The 14,737-nt window shown below is 33.8% G+C and overlaps 1 long non-coding RNA gene across 3 annotated transcripts in view; it reads right to left on the bottom strand.

The window, feature by feature from the left end:
• The window catches only part of LOC139078835 (uncharacterized), a 110,984-nt gene extending 100,706 nt beyond the window's left edge, over window positions 1-10,278 (bottom strand). The window contains exons 1-4 of one of the 3 annotated variants that reach the window (XR_011531984.1): window positions 10,121-10,261; window positions 7,345-7,479; window positions 5,052-5,115; window positions 4,686-4,801 (exon numbers count right to left, since the gene is read on the bottom strand). This is a non-coding gene — a long non-coding RNA (uncharacterized lncRNA). Of the gene's footprint in view, window positions 1-4,685; window positions 4,802-5,051; window positions 5,116-7,344; window positions 7,480-10,120 lie in introns of those variants that run through there. The other 2 variants (XR_011531989.1, XR_011531985.1) reach the window with 2 other exon arrangements.
• Window positions 10,279-14,737: the final 4,459 nt, after the last annotated feature.

Here is a 14,737-nt window from a genome sequence, read left to right as displayed (position 1 = left end):
TTGTGGCTGTGTTAATATTTTCAGATAGTTCAGGCAGAATCGTGCTGACTCTCCTATTATCTGCTTACTCTTCCCAAACACAAGGGAAAGGCTTTACTAAGATTTATTTATTTTATGTGGCTTTATGGTATTTCACTACTTATTTACTGCTTTGGTACACATCATTATACACTTATTATTATCAAAATATGCTTTTGCAAGTACTGTATTTTTATGTTTGGGGATCCTTCATATATAACATATACTTAACTAATGACATTTCTCTGTTTTATCATTCATAGAAATTTCTATAACTCACACCTCATGAATGACAAGAGATCTCTATATGAAAGGTAATCTATTTATTTATACCTCTTCAGCAGAGTTGCCCATAAGTTGCAATTTTTTACTGACAAGTCCAGTTTTTCAAAATAATAGAATGTAAACACACTGTATTTGTGCAATTGCAGGATTACAATTCCTGAAATAACTATTATACTTTTGAAAACAAGTATGAAATATGAGAATTATAAATGTTTAAATGTTTTAAAATTAAAAGTAAAAGTTAGAAAACTGTATCTCACATGATGCGCTTTGTTTATATCTGACTTCACTTTGAGGTATATTGATTGAAACTTCTTACTTTGAGAGCTAGAATCATTAATAAACTTTTTCTACTATTTTTCACTAAAATATGTTTCTAAGTCTCTTTGTCTTTGAATTATCCAACCTATAAACTTTAAAAATGACTATATAAAACTTAGCACAGTAGTCTATCAATTTCTGTGTTGTAACTATAAATTTTGTATTTTGGAGATGGCATAATATCCTGTGATGATGCTACACTCAGAAGTTATGTGTCCAAATATCCCTGTCATAAATTATAAGCTACTACTGAATATTCATCTAATATTTTTCTTGCAAATGTTTCAAACATGAATTATTCTTTTAAGTATCCATTATAGTTATTTAAACTATACAGTGATAGTTCTTATAGGTCTTATCTCAATCTTGATTCTATATAATAGAAGAAAAATCAATGTAGAATCAAAAGGCATAGGTCCATGCTAACCAGGTTGAGTGATTTAGTTGTGAACATTAGTCTTTGCTGAGACTCATTTGTCAAGTGAAAGTGAGAATCACTGGAGTTGAGTGGAAGAAAAGATCATGACAAACATTCCTTCCAATTCTAAAGTATCTTTTTTTGCAGATGGAACTCTCCATATGTTTGTTTTTCAATCTGCTAATTTATGGATACCTCATTATTTCTGTAACTAAGGTGGTTATTTTTAATTTTCATATTTAGTTTTATCTTTCATGAGATGATATATAGCACTATTACTTAAAATTAGGATATGCATTATTCTGTACTGAACAAGTTAGGTAATTGTTTGACTTCTATATTATTGATATACAGCAATATTACTTTAAATGATGATATATATTATTTTACACTGAATAAGTTATGTAATTGTTTTACTTCTGTATCAATTTACCTGTATGAGAAGCTGTACGAGAGTGGGGGAACCCAACCAAATTAGACATGTACTCAAGAAGCTTCCACGGAACCAGAAAATAGATATGGGAACACAGCATGCTGAACAAAATACATTTGTGATGAGTATGTTGATACTTTACAGTATTCTCTATCATTTGTACGATAATATAGAAACTGAGATCAAATATGACTGAAATCTCTAAAAATATTTTACATAAGAGGTAACTATTGAGCTGGAACTTGATAGATAAACTTCTGATGTGCAGGGTTCTTTGGGAGAGCATTTCAATGAGAAGAAATAACTGTATTCAACCTTCATTTTGTCCTCCAGGGCCAAAAGCATAGTGAGAAATCTCATAAGGGCAAAGTTTCTAGTGACTTTTATATATTTTTGATAATTTCAAAACATTTATAAACTGTGAGAATGTTTATTAAGATCTGACAAGCTACATCTAAGTGAACAAAGTTGTTAGACAATTTTCAATGTAGGCAAATAAAATGAATTTACCTGGGAAAGCTGATTTTGAAAATGGAGGCATGAATTTTTGGAGTTGTAAGGAACCAGAGAAATCACCTAATTTAAAACTCTATTCTTGAGGGCCAGCTCTGTGGCCCAAGGGGTTAAGTTCAAGCGCTCTGCTTTGGCAGCCCAAGGTTTCGTAGATTTGGATCCTGAGCACGGACCTAGCACCACTCATCAATCCATGCTGAGGTGGTGTCCCACATAGCAGAACTAAAAGGACTTACAACCAGAATATGCAACTATGTATTGGGGGGCTTTGGGGAGAAGAAGGAAAAAAGATTGGCAACTGATGTTAGCTCAGGGCTTATCTTTGAAACAAAACAAAACTGTTCTTTAGAACAGTCTTTTCTACAATATCTAAGTCATTCTGACATTCCTTCAGTACTTTCAGTCATAACATTTTCATTTCCTTTCTTTTTAAAGACATATTTGTTAGCCTACAGCTATGTAAAGTTGGGCAAAAATATCAGCAAGATATTGCTTGTGCCACATGCAAACTAGGAGATTTCAAACAAGTTACTAAAATATTTTTGAACAGAGAAAGAACAAGGAAAACCTTTTTTTTTCCTGCACCTATCTGATTTTAATCCTGTCACTGAAATTAGCATATAGTAATATGATTACTGTTTCCTGGCCCTTTAGGGCACAATCTCTGTTTTTCGTATGTATATCCTCAAGATGTGGCATTGAAATTAGCATATAGTAATATGATTACTGTTTCCTGGCCCTTTAGGGCACAATCTCTGTTTTTCGTATGTATATCCTCAAGATGTGGCATTTGCCTATCAGATAGTAGATGACCCATAAATATAAGATCCATGACCAAATCAACCTGAGATAAAATAAAGTTTTATGAGGAGGTGATTTAATCTGAATCTTAAATATGATGAATATATACCTTGAAGGGAAAGGAGAAAATATGGGAGAAGGTCAGCCTGTGCTGGAGGAACATTGTATATGAAAGAACCGTGGCTATAAGGAGAATTAACAACTTAAGGTTGAAGAGATATGATCTTTCAAAAACTAACAGTAATTATAAGGATGTCTGTATTCCAACATAATTGGAATAAATTTAACCACAGCAAACTTCAGAATCTTTGTCTGTCTCTAGTCTCAAAATCTTTAACACAATTATCTTTCTTTTAATCTTCTGTTATCTATTTTCCCTTTAACAGTTTTATTGAAATATTCTTGACATAAAATTTGTATATATTTCTAGTGTACAATTTGATATTTTGGTATATGTATATCTTGTGGAAAGATCACCTCACTCAAGCTAATTAACGTATCTATCATCTCTACATGGTTACTATTTTTGAATATGTGTGTGTGTGTGTGTGATAGCATCATCGTCTTAAGATATTATGTAATATGTCAAATGGATCCGTTATGGTTTGTTTTCTCTTGTTATTGTACTAGAATTGTATTCCAAAAATATTATAAGAATTTCTTTGCTAAGGCCAGAAAGCTTTTTTAGGGGAAGCCAAATTAGAATGTCAAGTATTTCTGCTTTAGAAAATCTAGGTAATTTAAAAGTTTTGATGTATGGTATAGAGCAACTGGAAGGTTGCCCATGATCCATAGTTGGGCTAGTTACAAAACATGACATGGCAGAAAGGAAACCCCTTGCGATAAACAAAAGGAATCTTCCCCCACTTTTTATAAAGGTTTTCCACAGTGGATGAGAAGAGTAATGAACAGGAAGCTGGAGAAGAGAATAACACTCTCTGTGACAAATATGGTCCATGTATGGGTGTGATGTTCACTATATCACCACTAAAATTTCATGATCGCAGCTAGGGAGCCTCTGATTCCGTGTTGCTACTATTATTCTCAAGAGTTAGTTTGTTAGATATGGAGTCAGGTGTGAGTCACAAAGCAGCACAAATTTTCAGAAAACTGCATGGTGAATTCAAACCAGTTACGTCTACCGGAAAAAATATGCAGGATGAGAAGAGTGAGAATATAAGCCGGAAGTGTCAAGGACTGACTGACTGACAGGCTATGGATGCGTCGATGTGCTATGCCAAGGAGTTTTTGTTTAACCTGACGCCTTAACATTGACCAGTTTTTCAGGTAAAGAAAGTAAAGTCGAGTGGTACAATTGCCAGGAAAGGGGCTAGAGGCAAGAAAAATCTAGACTTTCTTCCAGGAATTACATGGAGTACTGTATAGCCAAAAGGTCAAGTGTTCCAAGGATTTAAATAGGTGCTAATATGAAATAATCTTTCACTAAATCTCTGGAGATTCTAACATTATTTCAGTTGAGAGAGCACTTATGCTACTTTCACTTTTAGAGTAAGTACTAAAATTGTTATGTGTATTTTGCAGAAAGACTTAATAACAACCTTCAAAATGTAAGTTCATATAATTTTCTCTATTGCTAACCCTAAAAGCTAAAAAAAGCCACAGAGTATTTTGTTACTACTAAAGCTTTCTCTAAAAGATTGGAAGTTCATTGAGGGCACAGACTCAGTCTATAGCTGTTGGCTACTCAATTAACATAATATATAGTATATGCTATCTATGCATATATTAGTATATATCTGTTAAATGAATAAAAATAAGGTTAGTCAATGATGAATTACAGAGAATATTACAAAGATCAATAGTGTACAGGTTGGCTGTATTTCAAAATAGGTTTTTTGTAATTCATATTCTTAGATTTAGACATTTTTATTAAACCTTACCTCTCTACTTGTAATTCCTTATTGTAATTGTTTGTTTATTTGTCTCTCTCTTCTATTTTAGACTCTAAACTATTTGACGAAGCCACTATGCTTTGTTTGCTATTGTAGTTTCTAAAGAAGAAAGCTGACATTTAGTTTTGAGATAAATAAATAAAATATAGCAAAGCAAAGACAGTTTAAATCATAATTAAGTGATGGAATGAAGACAGTGAAAAGCAAGTAATTTTTGAGTGCTCTTAAGCTAAACAAATGATTTGATTTTGAAAAACATAAGTTAAGGAGAAAATAGCTTTCAGGGGTCCAAGGCACAGGATATTAAATAGTTTGAGGCTTAGCATGTGGTGATCACATCTATACTCACATTTCCTAGCCAATGAGGGTCCAGAAGTATTAGAGGAATTAGCCAGAATTTGTTTTTCTATTTCCTACGAGAAAATTCAAACCAAAAAAATGATGGCAGGGAAGACATTACAGCAAATTACATGTCATTGATTTATATAATATGTATAAGCCCACTCCTATGCATCAAAAACACATGCACACACAATAAGAAGTTTAATAGATCAGATTTCAACTGACTCAAAGGCAGTTGGTTTTAGAAGAAGTATGGGACTTATAACTTGATTTACATTCTGATTCTACCACTTTTTCCAGCTTTATTGAAGTATATTAATATACAAAAGACTGCACATATTTAATGTATACATTTTGATGATGGTTCTGTGGCCTCAGTAAGATATTTCATTATCTTGAGCCTCAATTTTCTCTACTATAAAATGGAAAGGATAGCACCCCTTGCATATTTACATGGATTTAGTAATATAAGAAAAGTTCTAACACAGTGACTGAGTTAAAGAAGGAACTCACTAAATATTAATTTCAATATCTATCCTCAAGTAGACATTGCTTATTAGTGTATATCCAATAATTTATTGGACAGAATTTTAAAACAACAAAACTGAAAAATTGGTGACAAATTTGTCTGAGAAAATGTATGTTGATAGACCTCTCAGAATAGGCCGAGTGTGTAGTTATTTGTGTCATATATAAACGTCCACCAGAAGACATCTACTATGGAAGCGATTTTCAATAATAAAGATGACACATCATATAAAATGTCTTTGGTGGCAGGGATGGAGGCCTTACATGGGATAAATAACGAACTCTTGCCCTCACTGAGGCTGTTTTATCTGTCAACACTGTTGAATGTGTGGATGATCTTCCAAGAGCAAAGTCCAACACTGAACTCCTGATATGATGCCAGAGGGCGACATGCTATCAAGTTGACTGCAGTGAACCCCTCTTATCCTGAAGGAACATTACTGTGCTCTTGGAGAAATAGACAAATATTCCAGAAAAGGATATGCCTCCCCTGCCCACAGAGCTTCTGTCAGCTCTATGACCGCTTATTCTTTGCTATATTGGCTGACAGTATTCTTTGTGTTCAGGAAGCATGTTGTGTGGAAAAGGATATGGCAACTACACTGTACTCAGGAATTTCATTGATTGTAACATATATTCCATCACCCAGAAGCATCAGCCTTATTCTTGTCAAACAAATTGCAATGTAATGTCATGTTATCTAAGAGGTCTTGATTAAGAGGGCTTGATTAATATATATAATTTTTGCTTTAAGAACCTCACAGTCAACTACCAGATATCAAACTATAAGCCCTAGTGAAGGATTTTACTTGTGTATGTTCAGTCCTACTATTTCTTCAAACTTTAGAATAACATTTACAGTATCTAGTGGACATGTAAACATTTATACCTGAATGTTTTACCAGCGACCCACATTCAGTGTTTTTAAATCTGAATCCGTAAGACATCGTAGACACCAGGCCAAAATGCAATTATCTGCACAAGTATAAACCCTCCTAACCTTTCTATGTCTGCGTGTCCCAGCTACCACTCCTTCCCTTCTACTAGAAACTCCAATTGAGTAAACCAGTATAATATGAATTGAACAGATACATTCCTGTCTTGTATGACAAGATATGTTGATTCAAAGGGTCTCTTCCATTAAGAAGTTTCCAATTTCTACTAGCCGATTCAAAATCTACTAGCGATTTTTGGAGATAACACTCCAGGAATATTTCACATTTTACATGATCTGGTTCTCTGAGCAAAAGGTACTGAAAACCTTCACTGAAGCTAGAGACAGTATCTCCCTCCAGGTTGAAGAACACTTGTTTCCTGACTCATATAATAAAGATAGAGAACTTGATTACTTTTTTTTCCAAGATCCATTCCAGGAAAGTAAAGTCTCCTTTTCCTCCCCAAAGAAGATTTGTTTACCTTCCAGAGTAAAGACTAGGCCCCTTGTTCTCATTTGAGAGGTGAGTGTGTAGGAACCAGCAACCCTAGAAAGATCAGCATTTCCTAATTTCTGAGTTCCTCTTCTGTGATGCACCCCACTACACGTGCAGATAGCATCTGTCCCTCACTGTGTCACTGTATGGGGGTCAGGGCTCAGGACACTAATACAAGATATTGCTCTGACTGCTGTTTTTATCTTGAGTCATAACTAGTCTGTCTCTAACACAGGTTCTCATGCTTTCTTGGTATACGCCTATAACACTGTGGCAGGCTCACTTGTTAACTTGCAAGTAAGGCAAAATCTCAGACCCTTCAGTTTCTAACTTAATACCTACCTTCAAGAGGCCTTTCAGATCCTTCCAGATGTGATCTTGAAGCCCTCTAGAATTTTCTTTCTTAATTCTCTAATCTCTTTTTTTGTTGTTATTGTCAGTATATTCACATTGAACCTCTTTTCTAATAGCCGGGTCCTGGAAGGCAGAATTATATTGGTGGTAAGAAATACCTCCTTTCTTTTGCGCTTTGCCCTGAGCACATTGTCTGGCCCTTGGGAAACATTCAATAAACACTGAGTTTTATTAATTTTTAAATCAAATTAGACTTCAAAATGTTTTTTAAAGTTCTGAAATTTTCTCCTATTTTGGTATTCACCTCATTTTCACTTTTCTTTGAGTTTTGAGCATTCCAATTTCATACTTCTTTATATTCAGGACTTTTCCCCCCATACATTAAAAATTGCAAGACCAAGGAGTTTTGTATTTAGTAACAGTTATTCCAGTAGCATCATGTCTGCCACATCTGTTCTTGTATTAAATGAGAGTTAATGGTTTTTCATCCTAATCAATATTGTCTGAGGTAGCCATAACATGGTACTATTTTATCCTGTTTCTGTTTATTATCTAAAAAGGTTACAGATTTTTCTAATTTTTGTATTTTATGCATTGCTTATGTAGTTTTTAAGAGTATGCTATGAATAAAAATCCTCTTATAAACAAATCGTTTTCTATGGAAGGATTGAATGAGACGTTTGGAAGGATCAATACAATATTTATTGACTTTAAATGTTTTAGTAGTAACATTTGACCAAAAGATTTTGCTTTATACAAAGGATTATAACATCAAGCACATCATTATGCTCCTTGCTTCCATGCACATTAGGCTGAAAAGCCTCTGAAAAAGTAAATGTGCCCTTACGAATATTATAATTCCCTCTTGAGGTACTTTTTCTTCTCTTTCATTTTTGGAGGAACCATTCAGTGTATGTTTGACCTCCTGCTGTTTAAATAGGCTGCTTAATCAAAAATTTAAAGCACTCTACATATATTGAAAACAAATCTGTAATAAATCTTTGAACTTCATTCCGTCTATGAAATTCCAACCATACTGTAGTTTTTTCATACAAAAAGAATGTCAGTATTCTGTAAATAAACATATTTTCAATAATGATCCACTTTTCCATAAGTAATATTTCAGTTTTGCTTTTTCAGATTAGTTCCACACAAGATACTGAATGAAAAGCCACAGGCATTTGTGTTTGTGTGTATTTGACTATTAAGTGTGTATTTGTTGGTATGAATATGTTAGAGTGTGAGGTGAATGTGAGTGTGATGTATGTGTGTACATGTGTTTCACCACTTTAACTAGCAAAGACTAAATGTCATCTAGAGTTTGTTGTTGTCGTTCGGTTTATATATGAGAAATATCTTTTACTTTAAGAACAAAGTTACCAAAAAAATCCTCATGTAATTTTAAAAATACTTATATTTGCTGGTTCAAGAAAAATGTCACATTTACTAAGGAAATTTTAATAATAATGTTAACTCTTTATTTGGTTGGTTGTACCCCATGATATAATAAAAACACAGTGGTTTTTTTTTCCCTCGGCTCCTTAGGCTGCTGCTGTGCTGTGTAAGCTTCCCCTGGGTCTTCTAGCACAAACGCTTTCCTCACTAAGTTCACCCAAAGTCAAATGTTTACTACTTCATTCCAAGAAAGAGAAAGAACTTACTCTTGAAGTTCAAATTAAAAGTTTATCATTAACATCACAGGAGTTTTAATTGATTTTTTAAAAAATCAGATATGAATTATGAGATTTGGGAAGGGACACAGTAATTTATAATTTAATATGATTTTAAATTACTATAATTATAATAATTTACTAAAATGTTTTTGACATGAAAAGTTATCACATTATTTATCTTCTATACTACTCTTTGTTTTAGTTTGATGATAATATTCAGATTTAAATCTCTTCTAAATTAATCTTTCCACTGGGCTGCCATAGTCTTGGGCTATTTTATTCTGTCCCATGAGGGTGTGACTCCACCCCAAAAGCACTCCTGTTGCCCAGCAGTCATCATCCAACCTGACAGGCTCCCACACCTCTGACCCAAGCCCATTCTCTCCCTGCTTAACTTTCCTGTTTGTATCAGTGGCTATTCTCTGAATTATATTTAAACAATTTCTAGGTTTGGAACTTTAACTGCATTTTTACACTCCTTTTTCTTAATCGAAGTATCTTTTACAAAGGACAATCTTTACTCTGCCTTCCTTTCGAGTGGACATCTTTCTTCAGTCATCCATCATAAGACCTGGAGAGGCTGCTAGCATTCTGTCAGTCTTCTGATGCATGAACAGAGTGGAGGGGGAACCCTTCTGTTTTGTCTTTCTTCTCAATACTTCAGTTTGAAACCAGATGTGTGGATTTTCCCACACATCAAGCAATTCTCTGACACCAGCTGTACGTCCTACAATTTAACTCAATTCTGACACTATTTGGAGTTAGCATCAGATCCCTTAGGTTAAAGGCTCAGTCCAACAAGACTGCCCTCACTCCAGATGCCAATCCTAAGTCCAGGTTGTCACCTGTGCTTCTGACTGATAAGCTATAAATCAGAGATGCCTATGACCTGCTACTGTGTTTCATTAATTTGCCAGAGCAACTCACAGAACTCAGGAAAACAGTTTACTTACTAGATTACCAGTTAGTTTATTGTGTAAGGATACAATTCAGGAAGAGCCAGATGGAAAAGATGCATAGAGCAAGTTAGAGGAGCTTCCATGCCCTCTCTGGGTGCGCCAGCATCCCAGCGCTTCCATGTGTTCACCAACCTGAAAGTTCTCCAAACCCTATCCCTTTGCAGTTTAGTGGTGGCTTCATTACACAGACGTGATTGATTCAGTCTTCAGCCATTAGTGATTGAACTCAATCTCCAGCCCCTCTCCCAGGGATTGGAGGTCAGAAGTAAGACTAGAAGTTCCAACCCTCTAATCACACAATTGGTTTCCCTAGCAACCAGCCCCCATTCTTAGGGCTTTCCAAAAGTCACCTCATTAATATAAACTGAGATGTGGTTGCAAGGGACTTGTAATGAATAACAAAAACCACGTGTATTCAGATTCCAAGGGTTTTAGGAGTTCTGTGCCAGGAGCAGGGACAAAGACCGAATTCATATTTCTTACACATCACAATACCACACGTGGTATATTCATCCATTTATTTCAGTCTTCTTTGATTTCTCTTAGTAATGTTGAGTAGTTTTCAGTAATCCTCTTGTATATCTTGTCAAATTCATTTCTCAGTATGTCATATTTTTTAAGGTATTGTAAGTGATATTGGTTCTTTAATTTCTGATTGTTGCTAGTTTATAAAAATACAATTGATTTTTTTTAATTTATCTTGTATCCTGCAACCCTTCTAAATTCACTTCTTAGATTAAGTACCTTCTTTTGTAGATTCTGTAGAATTTTCTACATAGATGATCATGTGGATTACACATGAGGAAAATTTTACTTCTTCCTTTCCAATTGGACAGCATTCATTGTTTTGTCATTTCTTAATGCACTGGCAAAAATCTTCAGTACGTGTTTAATAGAAATAGTGAAAGAAACACCCTGCCTTGTTTCTGATCTCAAGATAAATCATTCAGTTTTTTGTATTTAAGTAGAATAATATCTGTGGATTTTAAATGATGCCCTTCAAGAGGTTGAGAAAGTTCCTTTACATTAGAATTTTTTCCTTCAGCCATTGATGTAACCATATAGTTTATCTTTCCAGTTTTATTTTAAATATGGTGAAGTGCATTGACTGATTCTCAAATGTTAAACCAACTTTATATTCTTGGGATAAGCCCCATTTGAAAATTGACCTGTATTTTTGTTTCTTTTATATTTTTGCCTAATTTTGGAATCAATGTAATATTGACCTCGACGAATGATTTGGGTTCTATTCATTCCTTTTCAGTTTTCTGCAATAGTTTATGTAGAATTGTATTATTTTCTTCCTTAAATGTTTGCTAAAATTTATCAGTAAAAGTTGTTTATGGTAATCCTTTATTGGCCATTTATTGTCTACACAATCGGTAATGATGTCACCTCTCTCATTGTAAATATTAGTCATTTGTCTCTTCCCTCTGTTCTCTGATTAGTCATGCTTGAAGCTTACTAATTTATTTATTTTCAGTGGGCTAGTTTTTGGTTTCACTGATTTCTTCCACTTTTTGTTTTCTAATTATCCTATTTCTGTCTGATATTCATTAGTTTATTTCTTTTCCTATATTGCTTGCTCTTTGTTTTCTCATTGCTTAGTTTGGAAACTGAAGTCATTTACATAAAACTTTTCTTCTTTTGTAATGTAGCCATTTATTCTATAATTATCCCTCTAAATTCTACTTTAACTGCATACTATAAATTTTGATATGTATTTTAATTTTCATTCAGTTTAAAATATTTTCTAGTTCTGCAATTGGTTTCCTTATTGGCCTACGGATTATTTAAAAGTGTGATATTTAGTGCCCACATATTTGAAGATTTTTCTAGAGACTTTTCTGTTATTGATTTCTAATTTGGATATATTGTGGTTAGAGACCATATTCTGTATAATTTTAATTCTTTTAAATACATGATTTTTTTACTGCTTAGAATACGATCTACCTTTATGTATTCTTGCATAATTGAAAAGAATGTATATTGTGCTGCTGTTTAGTGGGGTATTCTATAAATGTCAGTTATGTCAAGTTGAATGCTAGTGTTGTTCAAGTGTTCTATGTTCTTATTATAGCCTGGTAATTTTTATAGATTATTGTTCTTTCAATTATTGAGAGAGAGATGTTGAAAATCTCCGACTATAACTGTGAATTTTACTATTTCTACTTGAATTTTATCAATTTTTGCTTAATGTATCTTAAAATTCTCTTATTAGGCACATAAACATTTAGGATTCCTATGTCCTTTTGATGATTTGTCCCTTTCTTATTATGAAAGAACTTCTTCATACCTGATAATAGTCTCTGCTCTAAAATCTAATTTTTCTGTTACTTACACAGTCACTCTAGCTTCATTTTGATTAGTGTTAGCATGGTATAACCTTACCCAGCATTTTACTTCTCATCTACTTTTTCTTTGTATTTAAGTGGATTTCTTGTAAGGAACATATACTTGCATGTTTCTTTATTGTCTCACAGTAATTATTTAATTGATTTTTAAACTCACTTACAGTATTATGATTATTATGATTGGGTATAAATTTGGTATCTTTCTATTTGTTCCATCTGTTCTTGGTTCCTTCTTTCCTGTCTTTTTCTGCCTTATTTTGGATTATTTTTGCTGGTTATTCATTTTATCTCCCTTAGTGGTTTATTAGCTTAACTCTTTGTTTTTTACATCTTTAGTGTTGGCTGTAGGATTTATGGCATTCGTTTTGACTTACCACTGGCTCCCTTCAAGGTGCATTGTGTCATAATATAAAAAAATCACAACTGCATATGTGCATTTCTCCTCTCCTGTCCTTTTTGTTATGGTGGTCATATATGTTACCCTCCATGTATGTTATAATCCCCACAAATACCTTTTTTTCCCTTAAGTAGTCAATTTTAGTTTAATAAGATTTAAGTAGTAACAAGAATATCTTTCATATTTATGTACGCATTTACCATTTCATTCACTTGTATTTGAAATCTAGTTTCCATCTGGTGTCATTTTCCTTCTGCCTTCAGGATTTCCTTTCACATTTCCTATAGTGAAGTCTTCTGTTGGTGAATTTCAATTTACTATGTCTGAAAAGTGTTACCTATATTGAAAGATATTTTGCTGGATATAGTTAACAGTTTTGTTCTTTTTATACAAAAGAACAAGGCAAAAAACAAAAGATGTTTCAGATGTTCCTCTGCAAGTGATGTCTTTTTTTTTTGTCTTGCTGCTTGTAAGATTTTTTCTTCACCTCTTGTCTTAAGCAATTTAATGAACATCTGCCTTGGTATCATTTTATTCGTGTTTCGTGTATTTGGAATTCTTTGATCTTCTTGGAACTATGGATTTATTCCATCAAATTTTAAACATTTCTATATTTCTTCAAATAATTTTGTGCCCTTTGGATTTTCTGGTTTTTCATTATGGCTGATGACAACAGTATCTACTTCTAGTCCTGTATGACTGTGGGGGACACTACCTTCTACTCCATTTGGATGGCTCCTCCTCCAGTCTTGGGTAATCACGTTATACACATGCTGATCACTGCTCAGCGGAAGACTTGAGGAAGATCCTCTACAAATCTCTGGATGTCTATGTCTGTGCAGTTCTCTCCTCTCTGAAAATCTGTCCTGTGACCACTATCCACTTTTCTTTCTCAGAACTCTCAGCTCCATCTCCTCAATTCGGAGGACACTCAGGCTCTGTCTGAGGTCCTGATCCCTGCAGTGTGGACTGAAACTCTGCCCCGAAACTGAGGCAGTGTTAAGCCTCCCTTCAAATTTGTTCTGTCTCTCATGGATAATTACCATTTGTTGTATGATGCCCATGTCTTGAAAAACATTTCGTATATTTTATCTGTTTTAAGATGTTCAGTGGCATGATAACCTTGTATCTATTAGTAAACAATATTTTCAAGGTTTTTCTCTATATTTCTAGTTTTATTTTTCATCTTTATATGCATTGAATGTAGCAGAATACTAGGAATATATTAGGTATAACATAAACCATTTGTTTTTCTCCATGTATATACACCACAAAAGTATGTGTTTGTATGGGAAGGAGGGAAGACTACTTTCCCCTGCCTGTATGTTTACAAGGGGGAAAACATTACATTAGAGTAATATATTGTCTCTCTTACCCCTCATCCACTCTGCCTCACATGATGAAAAGTGAATTATCTGCTTCATAAATTTAGAAACAAGAACTCAACATATGTGTCTCAGCCATATCCTCCCTCATTTCTTTTAGGAAATAGCTGTTTGAAGGAAACACATTCTACTCTAAATTACTACATCTTAATTCCTTTCTTTATGAAGATAGAATTCACATATAATATTTACAGGTTTAAAGTGTACAATCTAGTGGTTCTAGTATATTTGCAAAGCTATTCAACTAGCGCCTCTATCAAATTACAGAACAATTTCATCAATCCAAGAAAGAGTCCCATATGGATTAGCAGTGGTTCTCCATTCCCCACCATCCCTACTGCCAGCCCCTGGCAACCACTAATATACTTTCTGTCTGTAAGGATTTGCTTGTTCTAGACATTTTGCGTAAGTGGAATCATGCAACATATGATCTTTTGTGTCTGGCTCTTTTCTCTTATCACAATGCTTTCAAGGTTCATCCATGTTAAAATATTAGCCAGCACTTCATTCCTTTTTATGCTACAGAATATTCTATTGTATGCCTATGTCACATTTTGTTTATCCATCAATCAGGTAAATAGACATTTGAGTTACTTCCACTTTTTGACTATTA

Source organism: Equus przewalskii, chromosome 2 (genome assembly GCF_037783145.1).
Source record: "Equus przewalskii isolate Varuska chromosome 2, EquPr2, whole genome shotgun sequence".
NCBI classification, from domain to species: domain Eukaryota; kingdom Metazoa; phylum Chordata; class Mammalia; order Perissodactyla; family Equidae; genus Equus; species Equus przewalskii.
The sequence above is the reverse complement of the archived record's forward strand: the minus strand, read 5'-3'. Positions and strand labels throughout refer to the sequence as shown.